The 19,001-nt window shown below is 40.8% G+C and overlaps 1 protein-coding gene across 3 annotated transcripts in view; it reads right to left on the bottom strand.

Annotated features, from left to right (window-relative positions):
- Window positions 1-19,001, bottom strand: part of MKLN1 (muskelin 1) — a 362,427-nt gene that overhangs the window by 326,081 nt on the left and 17,345 nt on the right. The window contains exons 2-3 of one of the 3 annotated variants that reach the window (XM_082632687.1): window positions 7,494-7,618; window positions 4,773-4,840 (exon numbers count right to left, since the gene is read on the bottom strand). The exons of 1 other annotated variant lie outside the window; for it this stretch is intronic. The gene's annotated coding sequence lies outside the window, so the exon portion shown is untranslated. The remainder of the gene's footprint in view (window positions 1-4,772; window positions 4,841-7,493; window positions 7,619-19,001) is intronic. One more of the 3 variants, XM_082632686.1, reaches the window with a different exon arrangement.

Genomic DNA, 19,001 nt, shown 5'->3' with positions numbered 1-19,001 from the left:
CCGCAACTAGAGAAAGCCCACACGCAGAAACGAACACCCAGCACAGCCAAAAATAAATAAATAAAATAAATAAGTTTATTAAAAAAATTATGACATTCATGAGACAATTGAAATTCTGAACAATGACTTATTTCATATTAGTAACATATGATTGTTAATTAGTTTAGATGTGATGATGGTTGTTTTAAAAGGCCTCATCTTTTAAAGATCCATATTGAAATATTTGTGGATGAGATGATACAATTTCTGGAATTTGCTTTAAAACAGAATAAGTGGGAAAGAAGAAGAGGGAATTGATGAGTTGGTTTGGTCATCATAGGTTGATAGGTATGTAAGGTTCATTATGCTCTCTGTCTACTTTTGTTTATGTTTTAAATTTTCTATAATAAAACATTAATATACATTTACATATAATGGGTTTGTGTGTGTGTGTGTGTGTGTGTGTGTGTGTGTGAACACCCATTATAAGGGATACAGCAAAATATTGCTGGTGATTATCTCTGGATGATACAATTGTGGGTAGTTTAGTGATTTTTATCTTTTTGTTTTTACTCTACTGTATATTCTATATTTTTACACTGCACTTATATTCTATATAATCAGGAAAAAATATTTTAAAAGAAAATGTTTTAAATTGTTTAACAATACCATTTTTACCATTCAACTAGAATTCACTTCTGATGTAATGAATAAAATAACTTCGTACTTTTAAAATATAATTGGCCAGGCAAATGACTTAATATTATATTTAGTTTTGAGAGGGTACAGAAAATAGTTCATGAAAATATAAGGCTGAAGTAAAGTTTGAGGTCTGGAAATTCTCTCATTTGGTGTAATAGGGTAATCTTAAATTTATAGCTTAGGAGGAAACAGTTAATTTTTTTTCTCCTTCTTACATAACACAAAAACAACTGATCCAGTTTGGCACAAACTTTCTCCTCCAAAGTCACCTTTGTGCTGAAATTCAGCACCTCAGGTTTCAGTCAAACAACTTGCAGATGAGAAAAGGTTTCTTAACAAAATTTTCTTGTAATTTTACTATCGTGTTAGTTCCTGGCAACTTGGGAGAGTCCTTTTTTCATAGTTAAGTGGGTCGGGGGAATGCTTCTTTCTCCTACTTTCTAATATGTGGAAGAGCAAGCAGTTTAAATCATTCCTTTTGTATTGCTTAAATAAATGTAAGTCCAAGACAGTAGTTGCAATTAAGAAAAAGATAGTTAATGGGTATTTTTAGCATATTAATAGTTAATACGAGGTACTGCAGAGTTTGTCATTCAATTATGAGAAAATTAGTCCTTTAAGATCAGAAAAAAAATTTAAAAACGAACATAAATACAATTATATTTTGTAATTTCATGTAGACTTACAATAATTATACCATGATCTGAATGTTCTATAATCAGATAACTGTCCCGTCTTCATTTATTTTGAAATAAAGACTTTTCATTTATCTAATTTTCCTTCTTCCTTTTGTTCACATGTAATTTTCTGCTACAGAAACCATAGTCAGCTCCTGTTATGAAATATATTAACAGATTATCACTTAAATAACATTTTGTTCTGAATGTAGGCTTTAAAGCAAAGTCATTGGTAGATGTAGTTTATTCATTTGGAAGTGAAATTTTCTGACTTAAAACTGGCTAGAGACAGATAATGTCGATTTGGGTTCATCTGTCCATTTGAGGTTCCACGGGTAGTTAATTATACACTTCACATAAATTCAGCCTTCACTTGCAACTATGTGCCAGGCTTTGCACTAAGTATTTTCATATATATAATCTCAATTATTTACTATAATAACACTGTGAAATAGTTATTTTGGAGAGAGGTTAAGTTGTTTGCTCCAGGTCAGACAGTAATCTAACTGATTGCAAATCTTATGTGACTACTTTTAAGTCATGAACATTGGTGATTGAGAGCAGTTGTAGCAGTCTTTGGTGCCTAGTATGGAGCCTTGGACTAAAAAGTATGCCAAGTCAGTTCGAAAGCTGATATTCACCTGTCTCATTGTAAAAACAGAGTTCTCTACCTCCCCCCACACCCAGACCCACTCCGGAGGATGTGCAGGAGATGCAATGTGCTTCATACTGCTTCATGCATGGAGCCAGCTAAGATGGACCATCTCTCATGAAGAAGAGGCATCAAGAAGAAGGGAGAGGGCAACCTGTTCACAGCAGCAAAGCAGTGCTAGCTTTCTGCCTTGATCTTTTAACAAATTTAACAAGGTACAGACATCTTTAAGCCTGGGAATACACAATGTTTTGATTCATTGACCAACAAACTAAAGGTCAACCTGAGAAAGTTGATTCTTGACATATTTCCACCAAGGGTCACTTGTTTCCATCCCAATGGACTCAAAGTTAAGAATTAAAAACCTCAACGTTAGTAAATTATATGTTTGGAATACTGACACTTCTAATTAGACGTACATCCCCAGTGCCAGTAGAGCCCACTCTTCGTTTACTCATTACTCATAACCTCATGTAAAACTGTTTGTTTGGGATGTGGTTTTTTTTAAAAAGCCTTCAGGCTTAGTTAAAGAATGGAATATGTGAGAAAAGAATTTCCCAACTTTTGTTGACTCAGGGATGAAAAGGAAAAATATGTTTATAAGAATTTGGCTGCTTGGTAACTCAAAAATAATTGATGTAAGAAACTTGAAATTTCACATGTTAAGTGCTAAATCCAATTATAAATTTAAAACACAATTTTCCAAGGCATATCCTTGTTCTAGCTTATTAATATTACAGAATCATTCTGATGGGCATCAAATTATTAACTGTTTTTATAAGAGTGTACTAGAAATTACTACTAGGAATATTTCATTTGTGGAAACATAAATACAGGTTATATAACACCTTGTAAGTGGACTTGAACTAAAGGATCTTAAAAATAAATAGGAACAACAAAAATAAAACATGACTAACTCTCCAGCCACCATCAAAACAAATGTTTCCAAGGACCTGAAGCCAAGAAAACAGAAATCTATAAACACAAAGGCTAAGATAAATCAGTTGCATCTCCTAGGTCTCCATACATGACAAAACAAAACACTGAAAACCAGTGGAAACCAAAAAACCCCACTTGCTGTGAAGGAAAGAATGATGAAGAACATTGACCTTTTCTGCCCTCTGCCTACCACAGAAATCCCCACCCACTGCTGATTTTTATTTTTTATTTATTTTTGGCTGTGTTGGGTCTTTTTGCTGCGCACGGGCTTCCTCTAGTTGCAGCGAGCAGTGGCTACTCTTCGTTGTGGTCCTTGGGCTTCTCATTGCAGTGGCTTCTCTTCATTGCGGAGCACAGGCTCTAGGCACATGGACTTCAGCAGCTGTGGCATGCGGTCTCAGTAGTTGTGGCTCGCAGGCTTAGAGCGCAGGCTCAGTAGTGTGGTGCACGGGCTTAGTTGCTCTGTGGCATGTGGGATCTTCCTGGACCAGGGCTCAAACCCATGTCCCCTGAATTGGCGGGCAGATTCTTAACCACTGCGCCACCAGGGAAGCCCCACTGCTGATTTTTCAATTATTGAATCTCCAAAAATTATGGGAGATGGATGTCTTAAAAATGCAGTAGATACAATCACGTAGGTCATATCCTTATTAGCTGAAGTAGTAATTACTGAGGGAAGGCTGATCTACTTCATTCATTTTAATAACCAATTCTTTCTCAGATTTACCACAGAGCCAAATCAACCTAATTATTAAGGTACAGTAATATTGTATTGAACTATTTTTCAATCCAAGAATTTTTATTATGGAGATAAAACTTGGATAATTTAAGCAATTATGTGCTTCATTTCTCCTTTTCTGTAACTCCATTCTTGCTTATATATAAGGTACTGAATTTAACTTGCTTCATTCTTGATGTTTCACATCTTGTCATTTTCTTTTAGAAAAATTTAAACTAAAGTTTAAAAGGCTACAGAGTAAGTGTTGGTGTCTAGTTCCTATGTATAACAAATCATAGTCCCTAGAGCCCAGACTGCTGCGCTGGAGAACAAGAGGCCAAATTCTGGCTGCCCTGAAAACCCCCGCATATACAACTAATGCATATTCTAGGTTTTACCATACCTCTCCCAAAACACTTTCAGGAATGCCTGACGTACACAACCTCTCCTTGCAGCCAGACACACACCATTTCTCTCATTTGGATGTAATATTGCTAAAGAGCAAGGTCACTCGAAAGAAAGCTGAACTTGCAATCAGAATCTAAGTGTGAGTTCCAGCTCTTCAGGGGACCAGTTACAGGTAATTTAGTGCACTGGGTAAGTGCGTGCCTGCTAAAGCCAGAATGGGTTGGTGCAAATCCTGGTTTTTCCACTTTCTAGCTATGGGACTCTAGGCAAATTATTTAAATCTTGTGCCTCAGTTTTCTCACTTGTCAAGTGGTAATAATATTAATAATGACCTCGTAGAGTTGTGAAAATGAAACATCTTAATATGGCTTAGAAGAGAACCTCAGGTAGCCTAAGCACTCAATAAATGTCAGCAATTATTATTGCTAGCTGCATGACCTTGGGGAGCTCACCTAACCTCTGTGATACTCTATTTGAGCTTATGTCCAAAAAGGGATCATGACTTCACATGGTCTTTATGAAGACCAAATAAACCCATGCAACGTATGTGACAGTCATTTTGAAAACATAATCAAGTATTGGACACCTCCTTCAACCAAGCAGAATCAGTTCCTTTCCACTCTGTCCCTGTAATACTTAAAACATATGCATACACCTGCTAAGCACTTGTCACACTGTATCATAAGAATTTGCTTACCTGTCCATCTCCCCCACTAACAGGGCATCCTCTGATTTACCTCTGCACCCTCAGCACATTGGACATACCTGGCACAGGTCAGGTACTCAATAAATATTTGTTTAAATGAATACTGTCCAAACAACTGAGCAGGAATTCACAAGGCCTCTGCCAGGAATGATGGATTATCACTTTTTGCCAAGTATCCTCGGTAGACCACCCAGAAATGTGCTTGTTTTTCCTCAGACACAATATATTGAGATTCTGTCATTTCTAATGCAGCTTGTGTGGTTGCATTCACCATTCTTTTCCCTTAATAAATACGCTGGGCTCCATACAGTGTACCACAAGTGGCAACTGCCCAGGTTAATTTAGCGCCACATACTATGCAGAAAGAACCTATTTAGTATAGAATCATTTACAAGTGGAGATAATAAGCTCCTCTGTTTGATTTCTTCATTAGAGTGGTAGAATCTCAGGGTGGGAAAGAGTGGTTTTTTAGAAGTGGGAGTCCTTATAGAACAATAAGTTAAAGTTGGGGATCTGACTGCCTAAGTTAAAATCCTTGCTCTGCTATGTACAAGGTGTAAGACCTTGGGCAAGTTACTTAACCCCTCTAAGCCTCAGTTTTCTCATCTCTAAGATGGAGCTAGTAAGATTGATACATTAAAAATAATAACCCAGGGACTTCCCTGGTGGCTCAGTGGTTGGGAATCCGCCTGCCAATGCAGGGGACATGGGTTCAAGCCCTGGTCAGGGAGGATCCCACATGCTGCAAGCAGCTAAGCCCAGGCGCCACAACTACTGAGCCTGTGCTCTAGAGCCCGCAAGCCACAACTACTGAAGCCCGCACGCCTAGAGTCTGTGCTCGGCAACAACAGAAGCCACCACAATGAGACACCCACGCACCACAACAAAAGAGTTGCCCCCGCTCGCCGCAACTAGAGAAAGCCTGTGCGCAGCAACAAACACCCGACGCAGCCAAAAAATAACCCACATTAATCACTTTTTATGGTACCTACCATAGAGTAAGCACTTAGTATGTGTTTGCTACTGTGATTAATCCAATCCCTCACCCCAGTGTTTGAACTTCCCTCACAAGTGTATTCAGGACATGAGGCATGAGTGCCCAGCTTTTGCCTGAATACCACCAGGGTCAGGGAACTTACAACCTCCACCAGTTGCCCACTTGATTACTGGGCAAAACAGAATTGCTGATAAATTCTAACAGGTTGTAATACACATACTTACATCTTCTACTCAAGGGTCTTCCATCTGTCATTTGGGATTACCCAGACGAAATCTAATCTCTCCTTGCAGGACAGCCCCTTTAACTTTGGAAGGCAGCTACATGTGCTAGCTATCACCGTCCTCCTCACACACCCACACTGACTCTTAGATCCTTTAATCATTTCTGATATGACACTGATTACAAAATCCCATTTTACCCTTTTTACTCTTCTTGAATAACCTTTTGTTTATCAATGTCTTTCTTAAAGGCTGAAGATCAGAATTCATAAAACAGAGCAAATGTGACCTGATCACCAGTGAGAACTAGAGAACTACTCCCTGACTTGAACACTATATTTCTATTAATACAACAAAAGATTGACTTTTGTTTTGTGGAAGTTACATCACAACATGGAAGTTACATCACAACGTGATGATGTGTTGACTCATCATCTACTCACAATCAACAGAAGGCTCTAAATCTTCCTACGTGAGCTATTGTAAGTCACCTTGTCCCCAACCTGTACTTGTACAATTGAATTTGGAGATCTTTGAGTACTTTATATTTGTCCCTGGTAAACTTTATATTGTTAGATGTGATTCATTATTATATTTTTTCAGGATTTGATAAGGGGGAGGAGAATCCTGATAGCATCATCCAACTTATTTGTTATCTTTTCTAGCTGTGCATCATCTGTAAATTTGTTCAGCACGCAGTCAATGTTATCATCTTAGCCATCAATCAAAGTGTTAAGGGCAACAAAGCTGCAAACCAGATTTGCGTTAGATCCCTAGAGGCCTGGGTGTGCATCAGCCTCTTAAATTTTTTTTAAAAAGACACCATTCATTCAATCAACAATATCTATTGAGTGCCTACCATGTACCAGTTATTGTTCCAAGTGCTGAGCATATATAATGGTGAACCAAAAAAAAAATCCCTGTCCTCATAAAGCTTACATTCTAGTTAGGGGATAAGCAATAAACAAATATGAAGATAAATAAATAATAATAAGTCTTTTTTAAATGAAAAACTAAAGCAGGGAGGGGGTTCACGAATGTTGACAGTGGAGGTGCAGTGAGCAGTTACCTATATGCAGTGTGACTAAAGCAGAGTTGTTTTTGAAGTTTGATTGCACTGCTCATGCCCTGCATTCTTACTGTGCATCTGGCCCAAAAGGTGTCCCAGAGTGGGAAGCAAGTCTTTCTGGTTTCTCAAAACTCACTTTTTTCTGTGTGAAATCATATTAGGTAAAATCATTAGAACGATGATAAAGAATTTAGATAGCCATGAAATAAAAAAGAAAATATGAAAGGACATAATACCTCAAGAGACTTTGCAACATTTCTTTGCATAGGATATTCAAACATTGTGAGTCCAGCTAGACTAGCAGGGAAGCTGGTCATACCTCCTGATCAAGACTCCAGAGAGAGACTAAAAATTATTGCTCTACAAGTATAGTATATGGTTGAAAATGAAATAATAGAGGAAAAAACAGAAAAGCTAACACTTACCTTATTCCAGTCCCCATGTTCTCAAGTATGGAGTGGGTTATGAATCCAAAAATTTATGGGAAGTCAGGAGGATGGAATGCTTGGGTGACCCCAAAACATGGCTCAGAGAGTCTGGATATTGAACTCTAGAAAAGAAGCCCATAAGGGACAGATTTGAAATCTACCTCTATTAACTACTCCCTGCTCATGATTCTAATGTTGATAAATTCTTCTGAATAGTTTTAGATAATCTTCAAATCCCTTTGATGTTAGAGGGACTTGATAAATCTTTGTTTTGTAAAATCCTAATTGCAACCTCTGATTGGAAATTTATTTTCTACTCTCACAGTGATACTTCTAATATTTATTTTCATTCACTGAGCGTCTATTTTGTACCAGACACTTTGTTGGTGCTACGAGTACAAAGGTGAATAGGATAAACATGGTTCCTGCTTACAGGCACCTTCCAGTAGAGCTTGCAGTAGAGGGCAAGGTAGAAACTGGAAAGGCAGCTCCTATAAAGCAGTGTGTTATGAAGAGAAGAGTACCAAGAGCTCTAGGAGGGACGTTTAACCCGGAATTTGGGAGAATTGGAAGTTAGTAACTTCTACGTGGAGACTTACAAGGTACGAGGAGTTAGTCAAATAAAGAGGTGGGGTGGATCTGTTTCAGCGGAGGAAGATCTGTTTCAGTGAAGGATGCACGTTTCGAAGGCGACAGAAATCACTGATTATCTGAGTACTGAAAAGAGTTCAGGATAGCTGAGACAGGGTGGTCAGAGATGAGACTGGAAAGGTAAACAGAACCAATTTATACAGAGCCTTACAAGCCATGTCATAGAGGAGATACAATCTACTGAAATCTGTGATTGCTTGAATGCTGGAGTTTTGAAGGGAAGAAGTCAAAACTGCCACTCAGGTTTTTGACTTGAACAACTGGGTGGACAGTGACATCACTCACTAAGACACTTACTTAAGGGATGAGACCAGCCATGGTCATGTTTGGTTTGTAATGCCTGGGGAATACTCTCTGGGCACGAGTAGGCAGGTTGATCTTGAAGTCTGAGAATACAGGCTTAGGAAGCATCAGTACACGGTAGGCAACAATAGAATCCAAGGGGATGAAAGCAATACACTGGGAGAGTGTCACCGAAGAGAAAAGGGCTCAGAAGAGAACCCAGAGGAGCACCAAAACTTAAAACAAGGGCAGAGAGGGACTTCCCTGGTGGTGCAGTGGTTACGAATTGCCTGCCAAGGCAGGGGACATGGGTTCGATCACTGGTCCGGGAAGATGCCACATGCCGCGGAGCGGCGAAGCCCATGAACCACAACTACTGAGCCCGTGAGCCACAACTACTGAAGCCTGCATGCCTAGAGCCCGTGATCTGCAACAAGAGAAGCCGCCGCAATGAGAAGCCTGCGTACCGCAACGAAGAGTAGCCCCCGCTCACCGCAACTAGAGAAAGCCTGCGCGCAGCAACGAAGACCCAACACAGCCAAAAACTAAATAAATTAATTAATTTAAAAAAATATATATATGGGCAGAGAAAGGATCCCTGAAAAAAGTACAGCCAGAGGGACAGGAGGGAAACAAAAAGAATGAGATATCATAGAGAACAAGGGAAAAGCACATTTCAACAAGTAGGTTATGGTCAACAAAGGTAAATGCTGTCAAGAGATCAAGTAGAGAAGCACCTATGGAGGGAGAACCAAGGAGGTATTTGACCAGCTGGGTGAGAGCAGGGTCAGTGGAGGCGGAAGGCAGGCCACAGGAAGCTGAGGAATAAATGGAACCTGAATGTAGACAACTGTTTTAAACAATTTGCTTTAAAAGTAGAAGATAGGGCCTCCCTGGTGGCGCAGTGGTTGAGAGTCCGCCTGCCGATGCAGGGGATACGGGTTCGTGCCCCGGTCTGGGAGGATCCCATATGCCGCGGAGCGGCTGGGCCCGTGAGCCATGGCCGCTGAGCCTGTGTGTCCGGAGCCTGTGCTCCGCAACGGGAGAGGCCACAACAGTGAGAGGCCCACGTACAGCAAAAAAAAAAATAAAATAAAATAAAATAAAATAAAAGTAGAAGATATAATCCCTAGATTTTCTTCCCAAAGGTAGGGAAATGGTGCCACTACGAAGGCTCCCTCACCACTTTTACATTAGCTCAGTTACCACATGGCGATGCTCTTGGTAGGCATGGCCTTTGTGTTGGGCTGTGGTCTTGCAACTGGTGCTGGAAGTGGCTAAAACTGTCCAGTAAACCACATCTGCCTTCCATGCTCTCCTCCTGACTCTTCTTCTGCACCTGCCCCTTCTCTAGGCCTCTAAACTTCACACAGGCTTCCTGGGCTCTGACCTCTCTGAGCAGCCCACCAATGAAATGACCTTCATGGGTACTGATAAAAACCTGATCAGACACAGCTGTCACACCTATTGCCATAGCTCATGTATTGGGGCTAATCAGAGGGAGGAGAGAGGAGTCTGGTCACCTTAGAGCAGATAGCTGACCCACAGCTGGCTAGGCAGGGGTCGTCTCTGAGAGCAAAATCCAGAAGCCAAAAGCTCTGGATTTGGGTTGGGGGAAAACGGATGATCACAACTACCAGCAATGCTGAGGTTGGTCCTAGGGAGTGAAGGTGAGCCTAGATACAATGGGTGAACACTGTAAGGGGGTTGGATGAGAGAGGAGGAGCAGGGAGCACGCAGAGAACTGGGACTAGGAACTAGAAGTAGGCTGGAGCTATTACGCACACAGAGGCCAGGCACAGCTGTGCTGGACAGGTGGCCCTATCACTACCAGCTCTGTCATCCTGAATCCTCCACTGCGTTCAGTTCTCGCACCTTCATGACAATGAAGTGACGTTTGTGACGTGCACGACTCCCAAAATCTTATACCCTCAACCCCTCTTAGTAACTTGTATTCCAAGGAGAAGATAGGGAAGCTCTGGCCTGGATGGTGCAAACAGGGAGCGCACAGAGGCAATGGCAGTAACTAACCCGAGAAGGTTGCAGTAATAGCTACCCTGAACCTAAGAACTAGTAGCTGAGTTAGCCCTAAATCGATAGCAAAACTGGCTGCATGGCTTGATTAAATGAAACATTATTTCTCAATTGTAATCATTCCAGGATATCTATGTTCTCTAAAATGCACACACTGACTGAACTGGAAGGCTTAACTGTCTTCAGTTTGTGATTACCGCACAGAGAGGAGATTAAAAGCAGTGGTAAACATCAGATAAAGACAATATTTTTGTCTTGTGCACAGACTAGCTAAGCCGCACAAACTGACTTTTCAGCTGAAGATTTTTTTTTTCATTTTACTCTGACTCAATAATCATTTACCGACTGGATATTGCTTAAGGGGCAGAGTTTTCATCTAATTCTCATTTAACGAGATTGAAAAGGAAAAACTAAATAATAATATCCCATTTGTGTATAGTGCTTGTCTTTCAAAGAAGACATCATAACCCATTTTATACTATCTAATTTACATGAACAACCCTTTTATAGTGTAAATACTAGTAAGGGCTATTATCATTTATTATTATCATGCATACAAAGTATGCATATTAGAAACTGAGGCACGCGGGAATGAAATGACTAGTTTAACGTAACTTCCATTTTAAAGGTGTAATAGCTGGTTTTTCCTTTTCTTTTTTTTGTTTTGTTTTACAATGAAGCCATGCTTTAGATAAACAAGCTTATTAAGGTGTACCTTGCCCTTAAATTTTAAGATGAAGAATACCTTGCTTAAAAGAAATCACAAGGGGTTTCCCTGGTGGTGCAATGGTTAAGAATCTGCCTGCCAATGCAAGGGACACGGGTTCGAACTCTGGTCCGGGAAGATCCCACATGCTGTGGAGCACCTAAGCCCGTGTGCCACAACTACTGAGCCTGCGCTCTAGAGCCGCGAGCCACAACTACTGAGCCCGCGCGCTGCAACTACTGAAGCCCGCGCGCCTAGAGCCCATGCTCCGCAACGAGAAGCCACCACAATGAGAAGCCCGCGCACCACAAGGAAGAGTAGCCTCTGCTCACCGCAACTAGAGAAAAGCCTGCGCCCAGCAACAAAGACCCAACGCAGCCAAAAATAAAATAAATAAAATAAAAAAAAAGAAATCACAAGGGCCAAAATGTTCATTCTGTTCCACAGATCAAATCTCTCTCCCAAATCTATATGAAAACCAATCAATTCCTATCACCCAACTCCTTTTATTTATTTATTTATTTATTATTATTTTTTTTTTACGGTATGCGGGCCTCTCACTACTGTGGCCTCTCCCGTTGTGGAGCACAAGCTCTGGACGCGCAGGCTCAGCGGCCATGGCTCACGAGCCCAGCCGCTCCGCGGCATGTGGGGTCTTCCCAGACCGGGGCACGAACCCGTGTCCCCTGCATCGGCAGGTGGACTCTCAACCACTGTGCCACCAAGGAAGCCCACCCAACTCATTTTAATCAGCACAGTTCTCGCCATCTTGTGCCACACATGTTACGAGTCATTTGTGTGTATCACTCTCCTCTTTACATGCATTATGCTACAGTAATCTTGTCATCTCAATTGTACTTGGAAAGTACGATTCCATGCACTAATTCTGTGTATATGTAAAGTCTTTGACACTTTCATGTTTGTATGAACTTCCATCTGTGGTGTAACATTTTTCTAATCTTTTCATGTATTCATCCACTCACTCATTCATTTATTCATACTCTCAAGCACTCATGCATCCATTCAACAAACATGGATTGTGTGTCCAAAATGTGCAAACACTACTCTAGATGTAAAAGATAGAAGTAGGAAGACAAAATCACTGACTTCAGGAAACTCAGCCCAATGAGGGAGCCAGAAGAGTGAACAGCTGTAGTTAAGTGTGGTTGGTGTAGAGATGGAGTGACACATGAAAATAGTCTGGGGAGCACAGAGAGGGGATTGATCTCTGTCTGAGAGGGTGAGGAAGGCCTCTTAGATCTAAGCATGCCAGGAAGAAGGGGATTCGGGTATCCCAGGTAGAGGGCACAGCACAAGCAAAGGCACATATAAGACCATCCTGTGCATTTGGGGAACCACAGGAAGCATGGTATAACAGGAGGTTCTTCAATATTCTATAACTGGTTCTATTCCATAATCCAGGCCCTAGATGTCAACATAAATAATTCTATAAAGGGAATATATGGTCCATGGGTTGTCTTCAGTCATGTAAGTAAAAACACATTCTACATGGGATCTGTATCAAAGTACTTTTTGAAACTCTGACAATTTGAAAAATGTCACATAGGTAACAGCACAAAATCAAAGCTTGTGTCTGGTCTACCCAAAGTTTGTATTCTCCATATTTCATCTCTAGGAGGCGGCAGGTAAGAACAGACTACCTATTCATCAAATATAGGTAGGTGAATCCTTAGTCCACCTCCATTATGATTTCAGTATAAAATTGTTATATAGAAATACTTCCAAATGCAGCATTTCCAAATGCACTGCATTGTGTGAGTCAGATATTTCCTGTTTACCTCTTCCCAATCATTCAGCCTTGGTGTTGCCCAGCCTCCAAAAGCATGAGAGCCAGCCTTATAGACTTCTTATCAGCACCTCTACACACCAGCAAGAGGTGTTGGAAATAGTCTCTGAAAATTCTACACCCAACTGCCTGCAGGGACAGCTCTTTCCTGAAGCTTCTGAGAAGTCCTGCATGAAGGCCTTTGTGAACCAGGTCAGTAATAGATAAAATGCAACCATTACAGAGAACTCACATAGAACCTTCCCTAGACTAACCCTACTGCCTTGGTAATCCTACTCTGAATTCCCTTGTCACTTAAGAAAAACTTTGCACCACCAAATTGCATCCTTGTTTCTATTTGGAAACTTTTCAGAGACTCTAAGAGTTCAAAATAACTAATCTATTTTGGTTCCTGACCAATTATAGAATCCTCTCTAAGATATCTTTTTTTTCGTTTTGACTTGGCCACACCATGCGGCTTGTAGGATCTTAGTTCCCTGACCAGGGATCGAGCCTGCACTCCCTGCATTGGAAGCATGGAGTCTTAACCACTGGACCGCCAGGGAAGTCCCTCTAAGACATTATTTCTTCATTCATCTACTACTTCACCCATTCAAGGAACATCAACTTCCTCATTTCGGACTCTCCTGAAGCCAATCCAGTCAGCCTTTGTCCCCCATTCTTCTACTGCAAACACACCTGTGAAGGTTGCAGTGACCTCTTTGTTGTCAAATCCAGTGGTCAGTTGTCCATCCTCACCTCACTGCCCTCTGAGCAGCTACTTGGCACTAATGATTAGTCCCTCTCTGTTGAAACATTTTCTTCACTTTGCTTCCATCACACCACACTGGCTTTCCTTCTACCTCATTGTTTATTCCTTCTCAGTTTCTTTTAGTGGGTCCTTCCTGATTTCTGAATGCTGGGAGCCCCCTTGGGCTTGGTCCTCTGCAATTTCCCATCCAGTCCATTGCTTTATTTTATTTTATTTCTTAAATTTTTATTGGAGTATAGTTGATTTACAATGTTGTGTTAGATTCAGGTGTACGGCAAATTGAATCAGTTATACATATACATATATCCACTCTTTTTTAGATTCTTTTCCCATATAGGCCATTACAGAGTATTGAGTAGAGTTCCCTGGGCTATACAGTAGGTCCTTATTAGTTATCTATTTTATATATAGTAGTGTGTATATGTCAATCCCAATCTCCCAATTTATCCCCCGCCTACCCCCTGAAAACCTTAAGTTTGATTTCTACATCTGTAACTCTATTTCTGTTTTGTAGATAAGTTCATTTGTACCCTTTTTTTCAGATTCCACATGTAAGCGATATCATATGATCCACTGCTTTAAATACCATATCTTTTGTCCTAATGTCTGACTTGGAAGCTGCAGAGGGGGTTTCTTTTCCTAGAGGCAGTGAAGTTTGGGTTGGGCACTGAAGGAGGAAATGAGTTGGCTGAGGAGAGAAGATACTTAGGGGAATAGGATGGGGAAAGGCACAAAAGTGTGAAAAGGCAAACTGTGTTCAGAGAAGAGAGGGAAGTCTGGTGTGGGCTGAAACTAACTGGTAAGGTAGAATGTAGCCATATTGAGAAGAACCTTGATTTACAGCTAAGGAACTTGGACTTTACACTGAAGACAATAAGTATGAAAGGTATCAGAGGTTCCTAAATAGGGAAGGGATGTGATTATTCATATTAAAAATAAATACATAAAAGTTTAGTAGCAAGATGATGGCTGAACTAGAGTAAGGGGAGACTGGAGCCAAGAAAGCCAATTAGAAGGTCACTGTAATAGTCTAAGGAAAGGATTATGGTCTGAATCACCATAGCAGCAGCAGGATGAAAAGTAGTGACAAATCCCAGGGAGATTTAGAAGTAGCATTGAGGACATAGTTATTGATTAAGATAGGCATTTGGGAGTAGGGGAGAGAGGCCAAGGTTGAAGTATAATGATATTAACTAAGCTAAATAGGAGAAGGAGAGCAAGAGGGTGGGGGGAGGAGGATGAGTAGCATATTAAATTTGCAGTGATTATAGGATATCCAATGGCAAATGAAAGACACGTCTGCAGATCGGGAGAGAAGTTTGGACTGAATACATAGGTTCATAAGTCAGTGTCCACTGGTAGTTAAGTCCTCAGAATGGATGGGATACCCTGAGGAGGGCTTACAGTGAGAAGAGTGCCAAGACCTTGAAAAAAAAAAAGCATTCAGGCGGCTGTCAGAGGAAGAGGAGCCAGGGGAGGAGACTGGGAAGGAGCAGAGAGATAGCATAAGAATGGGACAGAGGTCTGCAAGTAAAGGAAGAAGAGACCTTCAAAGAGGAAATGATCAACAGTTCTCTCTGGGGTAGTATGAGTGATAAGGTTTGTAATTAGATCTGATGAGCACAGTTTCTACAGCGTTAGAAGGCAGACTGGAATGGATCAAGTGAAGACTCCTCTTGGAAGTTTGGCTGTAAGGGAAGCAGGTAATGGCTGGGAAGAAAATGGAGTTGGGCAAGGTATAGCATTTTTTTTTTATGAAATGGAAGGCTTCAGTATAACAGCCAGCCAGCTGGTTTCTGCTTAAACAACTCTTGTGAGCTCACTACCCCACAAGACAACCTTGTTGCTTTTTTTTTTTTTTTTTTTTTTTTTTGCGGTACGCGGGCCTCTCACCGCTGTGGCCTCTCCCATTGCGGAGCACAGGCTCCGGACATGCAGGTTCAGCAGCCATGGCTCACGGGCCCAGCCGCTCCATGGCATGTGGGATCTTCCCGGACCGGGGCACGAACCCGTGTCCCCTGCATCGGCAGGCGGACTCTCAACCACTGCACCACCAGGGAAGCCCCCTTGTTGCATTTTTAACTAGCAATTGATCATCCTGAACAGTTCAACATATATTTGTTGAGTGCCTGCTCTGTCTAAAGCATTGGGCTTGGCATTTCAGTGCCTAAAAAGATATTCACGACACGGTCACTTACTGAGGTGGATTTAAAATATTCAAAACTCATGAAGAAGAAAATCAATTGTAAGTCCACTATTGAGATATTACCACTAACAATATTTTTCTGTGTATCCATCCAGTCTTTTTTTCTGAGCAGATATATTTAAAAATAAATTACCAACATTTTCTGATATCATGACATCTTCCATAATCTTCTTTTTACTGGATGCATAGATTTCATCAAAGGAATATATTACAATTTATAGAATACTTCTTTTTGGACCCTTAGGTTATCTCCAAGTGTTCAATATTACAAAGAAGGCATGCTCTACTAAATATTCTTCTACATTAAATTTTGTGAGTGTTTCTGGTTATTTTCTTAGGATAAAGTCTTAAAAATGAAATTACTGTGTTAAATAGTTTGCACACATTAAAATTTTTTTATACACAATACCAAATTGCTCTCTAGAATGCTTGAACCAATTTACATGCCCCATATTGTATAAGCGTGTTTATTTCCCTGAATCTTTATCCATGGAAGTTATCATTTTAAAGTTCTTGACAATTTGTTAGGTACAAAGACATCTGGTTTTACTTTATATTTCTACTTATGGAGTCTTCACTTGGTCCATTCCAGTCTGCCTTTAATTACTACTAAGACTGGACCAATCGAATTCCTTTTTTTCTTTTTGCCTTTTCATGTTCTTTACCCACATGGCTTTCGTGTTCTTTACCCACACTTCTTCTGAGATGTTGTATTATTCTTATAAATTTGTAAGAGCTCTTTATATATTAAGGACACTACCCTTTGTCACATATATATTTAGTTGCAAAAGTTCTAGTCTCTCATTTTTATTTTAATTTTGTTTGTGGTACTGTTTCATCTACATAAACTAAAAAGTTTTAAGTAGTCAAATCTATAAATGTTTTTCTTTTACAAATCATAAACCTTTATTTTTTCACTCAGATTTTTACCACTCTAAGGTCAAGAAATGCTTACACCACTTTCATCTTTTCAAGACATATCACTTCTCTTGTATGGGTCATTTTTCATATTTAACTCTTTAATCCATTGGAAATTTATTCCATTCCTTCTTTTTGTTTCCTTATAAATTTTATTTATTTATTTATTTATTTTTGGCTGCACTGGGTCTTCGTTGCTGCGCACAGCCTTTCTCTAGTTGCGGAGAGCGGGGGCTACTCTTTGTTGCTGTGCGTGGGCTTTCTCTAGTTGCAGAGAGCAGGGGCTACTCTTTGTTGTGGTGCACAGGCTTCTCTTTTTTGTGGAGCACCGGCTCTAGGTGCACAGGCTTCAGTAGTTGTGGCACTCAGGCTCCGTAGTTGTGGCTTGTGGGCTCTAGAGCACAGGCTCAGTAGTTGTGGCACACAGGCTTAGTTGCTCCATGGTATGTGGGATTCTCCCGGACCAGGGCTTGAACCCGTGTCCCCTGCATTGGCCGGTGGATTCTTAACCACTGCACCACCAGGGAAGTCCCCCATTCGTTCTTAATCATGTTTGTTCTATCCTTTTGAATCAGAGATGATGCTTTGGTTTCAAGAAAGAGAAATCTAACTCAAATTGGCTTAAACAAAATATTGAATTTATTGCCTCCTGTTAGTAGAAAAGTTCAAAGGCTTCAGGGCCACGTATGGTTAGGTGGCCCACACATCACACAATGTGGAGAGGACTTGATGGTTCCTCTTCATTTCTTTGCTTTAGTCCTTGGTGACAGCTCCATTCTCAATAGACTCTCCCAAGAGACTCTCCCCTCCTGTCCCTAGATGGTGTCCAAGAACTCCCAGGTTACATGCTTCTGCATTCACTTCTAGAGGAAAGTGTCTTTGTCTTAGCACAAAAATCCTGACATTCTCTTTCTTTGATTGGACTGACTTAGGTTACATGCCCATACATGAAGTGGTCACTGGGGCCAAGGGGATGAAATTCACTCATTGACTTAGTCTGGACCACATGCCCTATCTCCTGGTGATAAAGGTGGAGTCAGCTTTCTCAAAACTACATGGATGTCCTACAGAAAGGGCAGCTGAGAAAGAGGGATTCATGCGAGAAGACAACTAAGGTAAGGACTACATCTTTAAGTATCAAGATCATTGCTTTTGATAGAAAATGACAAATCCTCTGCCATTTGAAAACATTGGTTCTACTACCATTAACGTAATAGAAACTAGAGTTAAAATCATGAAAGGACATGGTCCCTTCCTTAGGTACTAAACCCCTTAAATTCAAGTTGCATAGGGACCACCTGGGCACATCACAGTTTCTAAAGGTCTAATCATATGTGACTGGAACAATTTCCTCCATGGCCAACTAATCTATAGGTTCTCTGAATTCCTTCTTTTAAACAGGTTACATAGACTCAGTAGAAGAAATAAGGCCATAGCTCCAATTCTCCCCTGAATTCATTCTGGCAAAGTCTCTGTCTCCTGGCTACTTTGTTTTCTGGTTACTTATTTGGACCATTCCTGTGTTGTTTTGTTTTTTTTTTTAATCTAGAAGTCTTATACCACTTTGCAATGTCTTTTCCTGGTTTGTGACCTGAGACCTATAGCTTGACCTAAATATCTTCTTAGAGGAGCCCTCCAAGGGCTAACTATAGCTAACTAAGTTGGACTTTGGAGCACTGGGGCTTTATGTCGACTACAGCAGTGATTCAGAAGAGGCAGGACACAATAGTACCCATGTGCTGTGTGCCAGGCACAGTTCAAAATGTCCTGCCCAGGGCAAGCCATTATCTGACCCCATGAATGGGATTAGTGCCCTTATAAGGAGAGATGATCTCTCTCTCTATGTGTGGATACAGCAAGAAGGTGCTCCTCTGCATCAGATACCAAATCTGCTGGCACCTTGAGCTTGGACTTACTAGCCTTCAGAACTGAGAAATAAATGTTTTTTTTGTACAAGTCACCCAGTCTATGGTATTGGTTATAGCAGCTCCAACTGACAAAGACATCATCCCCCCTGCCTCTGTGACATACCTGTACAGTGACTTGGCTTCTGTGGGCCCAGAGAAGTCTCTTTTTACCCTTTCTTAGAGGTTTTGACCACAATTTTCCTCTCTTGTCTCAGTCCTGTCTCTAGTACTTGCTGCTCTTCT

The sequence above is a fragment of the Mesoplodon mirus genome (genome assembly GCF_964341445.2).
Source record: "Mesoplodon mirus genome assembly, chromosome: 9".
Taxonomy (NCBI): domain Eukaryota; kingdom Metazoa; phylum Chordata; class Mammalia; order Artiodactyla; family Ziphiidae; genus Mesoplodon; species Mesoplodon mirus.
Note: the sequence above shows the minus strand (reverse complement) of the source record. Positions and strands in the feature narration are given on the sequence as shown.